Source organism: Nansenia antarctica, assembly GCF_963989245.1.
Source record: "Nansenia antarctica genome assembly, chromosome: 1".
In the NCBI taxonomy this organism is placed as follows: Eukaryota; Metazoa; Chordata; class Actinopteri; order Argentiniformes; family Microstomatidae; genus Nansenia; species Nansenia antarctica.
Window position 1 is genome coordinate 77648559 of NC_137674.1, and position 10151 is coordinate 77658709.

A 10151-nucleotide genomic window follows, 5' to 3' on the forward strand; every position below is an offset into this window, starting at 1 on the left:
TGAGAGTTGTTATTGACAACTCCGCCATGGTATCCGCTTGTTAAGTGGTGACGTGTTTCCGGGTCCAACGTTGGCTGAGGCGCTGTCTTCGAAATGCCGAAATAATCATAATAATGAATTATATTTATATAGCGCTTTTCCGAGGCTCAAATACCCTGACAATATGGAGAAAACGGGAAAGTGTTGTGTCCCTTGTTGTATGAATAGATCAGAGTCTAAAAAACGATTAAACTCAAACTGTCATTCTACCACTGTAGTTCACAGGCAGTGGCGGACTGGCCACCGGGCATGCCTGGCAAATGCCAGGACGGCCGCGAGACTCTGGGCCGCTCAGAATGTTTAAAAAAAAAAAAAAACTTTTTTTTTTTTTTTTTTTTTTGTCTCTGGTGATTTTCATTGAAAATAACTTATTTCAGCCGACCGCGGCCCAAAACATTATATATCGGCCCGGGCCTCCCACGCAGTTCTGCGCGGGTGCCCGGGCCAGGGCCTAACGTGACGTGTGACGTAACGTTACACGCATTTTCCCATGATCAACTCGTTGCTACTACACTGCTTGATAACTCAACGATAAACTGACAGGAAAATTGCATCTAGCTAAAATAAAATGAATCGGGGCACTAAACGATCAAAGGGTGGGGCAGAGAAAAAGAGGGACAAATCGAAGAAAGCTCTATTGGCAGAGGGGGGGAAATTAACAAAAATAACCGATCTGTTTGTGAAGAAAGCAGCAGGTGCTAGTGTGATTCCTTCAACTAGCACTAGCCTTGAACTTGTGGAGGTAGACGACGAGGGAGAGAAACATGGAGACAAGCAAGAGGAAGTGGCAGAGGAATCGGACATGGACACGGGACTTGTGACCGAAACAGTTCATCATGACAATGACAAGCAAAAGGCGTTGGAAATTACCGGTACATTATCAGAGGGAACGGCGGCCGCGGGAGCAATGAGCGGGGCCGGTAGGATGGCTACAGAGGAGGCTGAGGAGCAGTATGATTTTTTCAAGCGACCAAATTTCGACACACTTGGACAGTTTTTCAAGTTTCACCCACATCAGTCGGCTGAAGGAACAGCCAAGAAAGCATTTAACCGCAAAGATGGATCACAACGGAAATGGGTCAGCTATCGTGAGAAGGACCATTCTTTATTTTGTGCAGTGTGCCTGGCATTTTCTAAAAAGACTGAGATTGAGACACATCCCTTCATTGATGGATATAACGACTGGAGGCACGTACACCAGAGGCTAAACGAGCATGAGAACACTGTCTTTCATATGGAATGTGTAAAGGCATACTTTTCGTGGGTAAGTCAAGCAGATATCGCACATTTGCTGCAGTCAAATCAAATGTCAGCCCGCCGAGAACAAGTGCGTAAGAGGAGGCAAGTTCTAGAGCGTGTGGTTAATGTGGTAAAAATGATAGGCAAATGTGCACTTGGTTATCGGGGACATAGATCTGAGGCCGCATACTCATTAGCTGACATGTCGGTTGATCATGGGAACTTTCTGGAGACACTGTTGCTTCTCAGTAAATATGACAGTTGCTTACAGCAGCATGTGCAAGAGTGCATTGAGAAAAGCAAGTCTGGCCAGGGAAGAGGCTCACTAGTGACATTAATGTCCAAAACAACTGTCAATACGGTTGTGGAGTCTATCCGGCAACTAATAAAAGAGAGTGTCGCTACTGAAGTCATCCAGGCTGGAATGTATTCAGTACAAATCGATACGACACAAGATATCTCAGCAAAAGATCAGTGCAGTGTTGTAGTCCGCTATGTAACAGACAGCGTTCATGAGAAACTACTGGCAGTCGTTGAATGCAAATCATCCACAGGTGAGGACTTTCTTAAACTGCTCAAAGAGACGTTGACCTCTTGCAAAATAGACATAAAGAACTGCATCGGAAACTCCACAGATGGGGCCGCAAATATGCAAGGCCAATACAGGGGCTTCTCTGCCTGGCTGTCAAAGGAAGCCCCAAGTCAAGTTCATGTGTGGTGCTACGCCCATGTACTCAACCTGGTTATGTCTGAAACTACAGGTGTAGTGATAGCAGCGGCATCATTATTTGGGTTGGTTAACGAGATTGCAGTGTTTCTTCGTGACTCATATCAGCGAATGAATGTTTGGGAAGGTGTCAGTCAGGAGGACCCCCAACACCGAAGGATTACACTGATTGGTGAAACAAGATGGTCCTCAAAGGATGCTGCGCTGAAGAAGATCTTTGGATCATTCGCCAAGCCAGACAGTGGTTTGTATGTGGAGCTAGTTATAACATTGTCCAAGATTGAGGAGAATCTACAGTTTAAACCAGCTGTGCGTGTTAAGGCTCATGCCTACATGGAGTCACTTCTTAAATACGAGACAGTTTTGACTGCACAGGTGTTCCTGCGTATTTTCTCACTAACATCACCATTGTCAAAATACTTACAGACCAGCGCACTGGATCTTGTGGCTGCCCATAGGATGGTAACAAAAACACACGAGCAACTGAAAAACCATGTCAGAGACTTTAACACAGTGAAAGAAGCCACAGACAAGTTTGTGAGATGGGCAAACAACAGATTACAAAGTGAGGAATCTGAAATGGAAGTGCAGGATGCGCTGCCACCAAAACGCATCAAGAAAAGAAAAGCAATGCCAGGTGAGTGTGCTGCTGATGCAGAACATGCAGCTACAGACTCATTGATGGCGTATAGAGTACAAGTCCACAATGTAATTCTTGACACAGCCTCTGAGTGTATGCATCGCCGCTTCCTGCAGAATGGGAAACTTTATGCTGATTTAGCATGTCTAGATCCTCGTAATTTTCCAACAATTAAAGCCAATGGACTACCTCCAAATGCACTTCAGGACTTAAGTAAATGCCTACTTACATTTGATGAAGATGCAACTGTTGAGAATTTACAGTCTGAGTTGTCAAACCTCACCACACAATGGGACACTCTGAAACAGTCTCCACTGAATGAATATACAATCAGACAGTCTGTTACGTCTGAGGAACAGGACCATCAGATGGATCAAGAAGAAGTTGATCTGGTGAGCAAAAGATGCACAACCTGCAAGAACTGTGCATTATGCTGCTATTTCCTCCTGCAGCAGTTGAATTTGTTCACTCATGTCTACCACACAATAGGATTAGCCTACAAATTTCTTTTGACACTCTCCTGCACACAAGTGGCATGTGAAAGAAGCTTTTCCACATTGAAGTTTATTAAGAATCGTCTCAGGAGCAGACTGTCACAGGACAATTTGGAGGCCTTCATGCTCATGGCAACTGAAAAAGAAATCCTAATGAAGCTGGACTCCGATGACGTGATTGACAGGGTTGCCGAGAAAAGCAAACTACTTCGTAGCCTGCTAACTAACTAAGGTAAGACACATTTATTATTATACACTGTGGCTGTGCAGTGCTCTTTTTCTGCTTTGGTGAAGCTAAATGTAATGTGCACTGTGGCTGGTGTATTGTTTAGGCTCATACATGTGATGGTTCATGTAACTGGAGGGTGTTTTGCTAACGTTATTGTATTCCGTGTCAGAGCAGCTTCTCTTAGCTACACCGAGTCTATTAGGCTTCACTGGACCTCAAGGTCCTTTTGGCTAAGATAGATGCCACAGTTCAGGTTAAGTCAGTCACTGTGGATTGTTGTCAGCACTCTGAATTCATCAGTGATTGTAGTGTGTGTCAGTGTGTGTTATGTGTTCCAAATGTCTACATTGGATTCTAGTCAGTCTGGTTATCTCAAGCTTTATATGTTAACAATCCGTGTTGCGTGTTGGGTTTGGAAATAGGGCTGTTGTGTCGCAAATGCCAGGGCTGTTTTTTGATCCCAGTCCGCCCCTGTTCACAGGCCCTTGCACACCAATGCGTTTTTTACGTCCGTTAAAAAAATAAATTAGAACTCATGTTGTGTCAACCACGCTTGCACACCAATCCGTAATAATTCGTCCGTCAAAAAAACAAACGCAACAGGTTCAATTTTCTGCGTTTTTCGCGTCCGTCAAAAGCCTTTTGAGAGTTGTTATTGACCACTCCGCCATGGTATTCATAGCTTTCATGTGACGTCACAGCATAGTGGAAACGCCCACCTGACGGGCAAAAGGCACTTTTTGCGGGCAAAACCCACGGGCAAAACCCACTTTTTGCGGGTTAATAACTTTGATTTCCCGTGGGTTAGGAAAGTAATTCCAACGTGTCCGGATAGAGTAGAAGACAGGGAATCCAACACTATTTGAATGGAGTCGATCCTCCACTCCTATCACTGTGGACACAGCAAGGAGCGAATTCCCGGATATAAATATTCCCTCGCCTCGCTGACAGCGGGAGTTGGGAGTTTCGTCCAGCAGCCGGTGAACGCCCGGTTGATCGAGTTTCATATTAAAAGTATATCTTCTCGGGGTGTCAGGGCGGTGGTTAAGGGCTCAAAATGACCGTATACTGATGGTGAATTTAGCAATAATAGTCTTATGTTTGTACCACCTCCATAACCGGAAAAGCCGGTCAAGGAGGCACCTTTTGCAGGTCAATAACTTTGATTCTCCGGGGGTTAGGAAAATAATTCCAACGTGTCCGGATAGAGTAGAAGACAGGGAATCCAACACTATTTGAATGGATCGATCCTCCACTCCTATCACCGTGGACACAGCAAGGAGCGAATTCCCGGATATAAATATTCCCTCGCCTCGCTGACAGCGGGAGTTGGGAGTTTCGTCCAGCAGCCGGTGAACGCCCGGTTGATCGAGTTTCATATTAAAAGTATATCTTCTCGGGGTGTCAGCGCGGTGGTTAAGGGCTCAAAATGACCGTATACTGATGGTGAATTTAGCAATAATAGTCTTATGTTTGTACCACCTCCATAACCGGTGTTATTCACGGGAAAAGCCGGTCAAGGAGGCACCCTTTGCAGGTCAATAACTTTGATTCTCCGGGGGTTAGGAAAATAATTCCAATGTGTCCGGATAGAGTAGAAGACAGGGAATCCAACACTATTTGAATGGTGTCAATCCTCCACTCCTATCACCGTCGTGTATCTTGATAGTTCTTCATGAGTGAGGTGGTCTAAATAGTAGGCAGCCATGTTGAGCGATGTTGCTATGATACTTTTTGCCCGTCAGGTTGGTGGTTGCTAGGGAAGAAACCACGTGACTGAAAGCTATGAATAGAGCAGGGGTGCTCACACTTTTTGGAACCAAGATCTACTTTTCAAGTAGCCAGTCTGCCAAGATCTACCAGTCTAGTTTCAACATCGCAAACGTACATGCACGTACTACAAACACACACACACACACACACACACACACACACACACACACACAGTTCCCAGCCTGCATAGTAAACTCACAATACACTTTCCCTCTCTCTGTCACACAGCCACAGGAGAAGACCATCACAAACCCTCCCTCTTTGCTATTCTCGCTCACACACATTCACACACACACACACACACACACACACACACACACACATTTGCCAGTCTGCATAGGGAGCCATAGCACAAACCCTCCCTCTCTCTCCCCCTCTCTCTCCCTCTCTCTCTCTCACTCTCTTACACACACACACACACACACACACACACACACACACACACACACACACTCACTTTCTCTCACTCACACACTGACAGCCAGTCTGCAGTACCATAGCCAACTACTGATACCTTAGTGGGAGACCTGGCACTGGGAGGAGGCAGCTAGTTTCTAGTAGTCAGGGCTGTAGGAGCTGGTTGCAAGGTGTCATCAGCCACTGTGGATCTGTCATCGAAAAGGCAATCTGCAGCCTCGAGAAACTTTTTTCACAATTTCGCCGTCTTTGAATGACTTCTTGTGTTTAACAAGAACGTGACTGACGCGATAAGAAGCTATCGTTGCAGCCGTACGTTTTCGCTCTTTTGCCACATTTCCCTTCTTCGAAATAGCCATCGTAGGTTTGCAGATCAGACAGACGCATTTCCAATATCACATCGTGTAAAAAAGTCCTCCTCCCATTCTGGATGGAAGTTATACGTTATTGGTTTCTTACTTGGTCCAGCTTCCCCACTCATTTGTATAGCCTTTATTTAGTATTATATAGTAAATAGTAGAAATTGGAAGGCTAACTAGGTAATTAGTCTCGCCGGTATTTTGTATTTTGTAGTTGGTGCTGTTGACTGCGCATGCGTGGTGAACCGCGTGTTAGGTGTAGGTGAAAAGATCAGATCTCAGACTGGCTTACCTGTACGTCAATCAAGTGGCAAAAGCCATAGTGAGGATGGATGATAGGCGAACTATTTTTATTTTTTTATTTTTTTTCCCCCGTTTTGTTCAATGCCATGCGATCTACCCATACTACCTTTGCGATCGACGTATTGGGCACCCCTGAGAGCATGGGTCACCAACAGGCGGCCCGCGGGCCAGATGCGGCCCACCAAAGCTTTCCACCGGGCCCGCCGAATATTCATGTTTTACGGGGTTTTTTAACGTTTTTTTTTTTTTTTTTTTTTTCGAAAATGAGGGAAATACCGTTTAGAACATATATCATAGATTCATATAGTTCTTACAATGCAGGAGGAGTCAGACCTACCTCATTCACAAAGCTGCAGCCTTGCTTCTGGTTGGGCACTAAATAGCAGTAGCGAAGCTGAAACTAATTCCCCTCTTTTATTAAATGGAATGCGGCAGACGTAGCACTATTCTCATGCAAGAATGAGGACAAATTCATAGCTCTCATTTAACATTTCGTTGTATTTTCTTTTTTCACATAGCCTACTCATAGGCCTATTTAACATTTCGTTTTATTTATTTTTTCACTCTTTGTTGCTCTTGTTTAACATTTCGTAATATTAACAGTGACTTAAATAACTAACTTCTCAGTCAGAAAATGAAAAAGATTAACATCACTTAAATAAAAAAATAGCATGGCAAATGATAGGCCTTCATTGCCAGAAATGTTGTTTTCAAGTTGGTCAGTCAAACGTTCACCGCGGCATCCTGGTATCGCCTGGCATCTGTAGCCTATATCAAATAAAACGGTAATAACCAGGTCATTAAATTACACTTTAACAATGAATAAACCATGCCATTTAACATAGCAACAATAAAATCCTATGTCTGCAATACTCACATTTTGTTAATGAGAGAACTAACATCTCCCCTCTGACGCCAACTTCTTAAAATCAGGCTGGAGGTCCTCGTGAATGGCTTCAGATTCCAGCACAAACTTGCGGAACAGGCGATGCTGCGTACTGGAAGTTCCTCTGATGAAGTTAATTATTTTCATTGTTTTGTCCATAACCTCTTTCAGATCCCCACTTAGTTTGGCACACAGCACGCCAAAATATCTCGATTGCCCCCTGGTGGCTGGTTGGATAATAGGTGTCAGGAGTCTGTTCACACTGATAATAGGCTAATAATCATTAATAACATTAATTTAGTAAGAAAATGAAAATATTAAACAGTAATATGCTAATAGTACTATACAATAGTATGCCTAAATAAAATAATTATATATATATATATATATATATATATATATACGTATATAATATATATATATATATATTAAAGTCCGGCCCCCACAGTGTATGCTTTGAAAAATTCTGGCACTTGGACAAATATAGTTGGTGACCCCTGGTATAGAGGGACACATCTTCAAATTAGAACTTAGGACAGTTGGATTAATGTTTACAGAAGTACATGTCTCAAGTATTATCTCGGCGGTTTAGTCGAGTGAAAGAAAAACAACATAGCCTACAGATGATAATTCACACAATATGATACCACGAAAGCGTACGGCACTAAACAATAACATTCAGTTGGGCAGCATCACTAAACAATAACATTCATTTGGGCAGCATCACTAAACAATAACATTCATTTGGGCAGCATCACTAAACAATAACATTCATTTGGGCAGCATCACTAAACAATAACATTCATTTGGGCAGCATCCTACTCAAACTCAGGCAGAAGGGCAGGGTCCGGGCAGGTTCACACACTGTCACAGACTGTCAGTAACTAAAACTATGTTTTGAACTGTAATACATTCTACTGATGTGGTCTACCATTTGGTTTTAGTTATATTGCTCTCAGTTGTTTGTACCTTTTGCTAAATCAAGCATTTAGAATGTAGAGTGCATATTGCGAAAGTTCGCAACGTAAAAAAACGCAACGGACTCCGCAACGGACCGGTGTGCAAGGTCTCTGTGCGTAACGTTTTTTTCGGATGACGGATTAAAAAATACGCATGCGAAAACGCACGCATTGGTGTGCAAAGACCTTAAGACTGATAACAACACAACAGACTGGTCTCCTACTTAAATCATGTGCCTTTATATGATGTCATGAGTAAACATTCACAATTGCGTGTTCTGCTTGACGCATATAGCTATACTGGCAACATACCTATCAACCCATAACTCGCCTGTTGGAATCGCACTACAGACAACAATATTTTCTAATTGTTGTTGCTAATGCAAATGTTTTCTAATGCCTTCCCCTGACAACTTACCCTTAATAAAAATGGTGTATTGTAGAGTATGTCTCAATGTTCGTCAACAGAGTCTGTGAAATCTGGACAGTAATGTGTCCAGGTCACTCTGAAACTCCCAATTTGGCATTCTAAATACTGGAGAGGGATTAGATGTAGATTCATTATATATGCCTGCTCTAGTAGTAATCTCCCTGGGCTAGATTCATAAAGACAGATTCAATAAATCAAAGACTTTCGCCACATGCACACGTACGCGCACACACACACACACACACACACACGCACACACACACGCAAACACACACACACACACACACACACACACACGCACACACACACACACACGCACACACACACACGCATACACACACACACACACACACACTCCTCTCAAATCTCTGCTGATGTGTTTGTTTCCCAACTCCTGCATTCCTCTGCAGCTTCAGATTGTTCAGGCAGGGGAAAACACACAACTATGGCCTAACTTAATGAGATCACTCCATTGCAATCTTCCCTACAAGAGGACAGCAATGCACAGAGAGATGGCATTGATTGCAGCCCCAAACAGAGGCCCTGAATTTGTAGTGGTAAACCTGTGCTTTCCAGGAATTAAATGAGAGAGAGAGAGACGGGAGAGGGAGAGAGAGAGAGAGACAGAGGAGAGAGAGGGGGGAGAGAGAGAGACGGGAGAGGGAGAGGGAGAGAGTGAGAGAGAGGGGGAGAGAGAGAGAGAGGAGAGAGAGGGGAGAGAGGGAGAGAGAGAGAGAGAGGGAAGAGAGAGAGAGAGAGAGAGAGAGAGAGAGAGAGAGAGAGAGAGAGAGAGAGAGAGAGAGAGAGAGAGAGAGGGAGAGAGAGAGATGCAGGCTTGCTGGTGCCATCAGCACTTAGACTTCTGGGAATCTGACTTCATGGAAAAGCGAGGGATATGAAATTAGAAGTATGGTGGAGGGATAAAGAGGAACGCTCGTAAGGGCATAAACCAATATAGATGAAAGAAAAATGAGAAGAAGGCACAGTCTCCATGAAAGTAGGAAAATCAACCATGGTCATGCTGTTACAAGGTTTATTTAGAGGTGTATTTCATATATTTTTAAGCAAATGTATTTGGATTTTTCTGCAGCAGATCGTAAATGGATTGCCATCAAAAGTGCTTTACAATACAAATAATTATATAATATCCCATGGTAAAAAAAGAACAATATCTGTCCATTGTGTAGAATGAAAGGGGGATGAAATGAATTGAAATGGAACATTTTCTCCTGTTATCAACTGAACTACATAATACTCCAAGGGACAGCAAGCTATTCGGTTGTTAAGTCGTGACGTGTTTCCGGGTCCAAAGTTGGCTGAGGCGCTCTCTTCGAAATGCCTCAGTAATAATAATAATTCATTATATTTATATAGCGCTTTTCCAAGGCTCAAAGACGCTGACAAATATGGGAAAAACTGGAAAGTGCTGTGTCCCTTGTTGTATGAATAGATCAGAGTCTAAAAAACGATTGAACTGTCATTCTACCGCTGTAGTACACTGGTACTATGGTGCAGGGAATTTCTGGTTTGGACCCGGAAATTGCTAAACATCACGTTTGACGTCAGACTTAACAACCGAATTGGAAGAGTATTGCTGTAGAATAATGTAAATGACAGTAAAAAACATGACAGTATATGTGTGGGAGATTACAGATA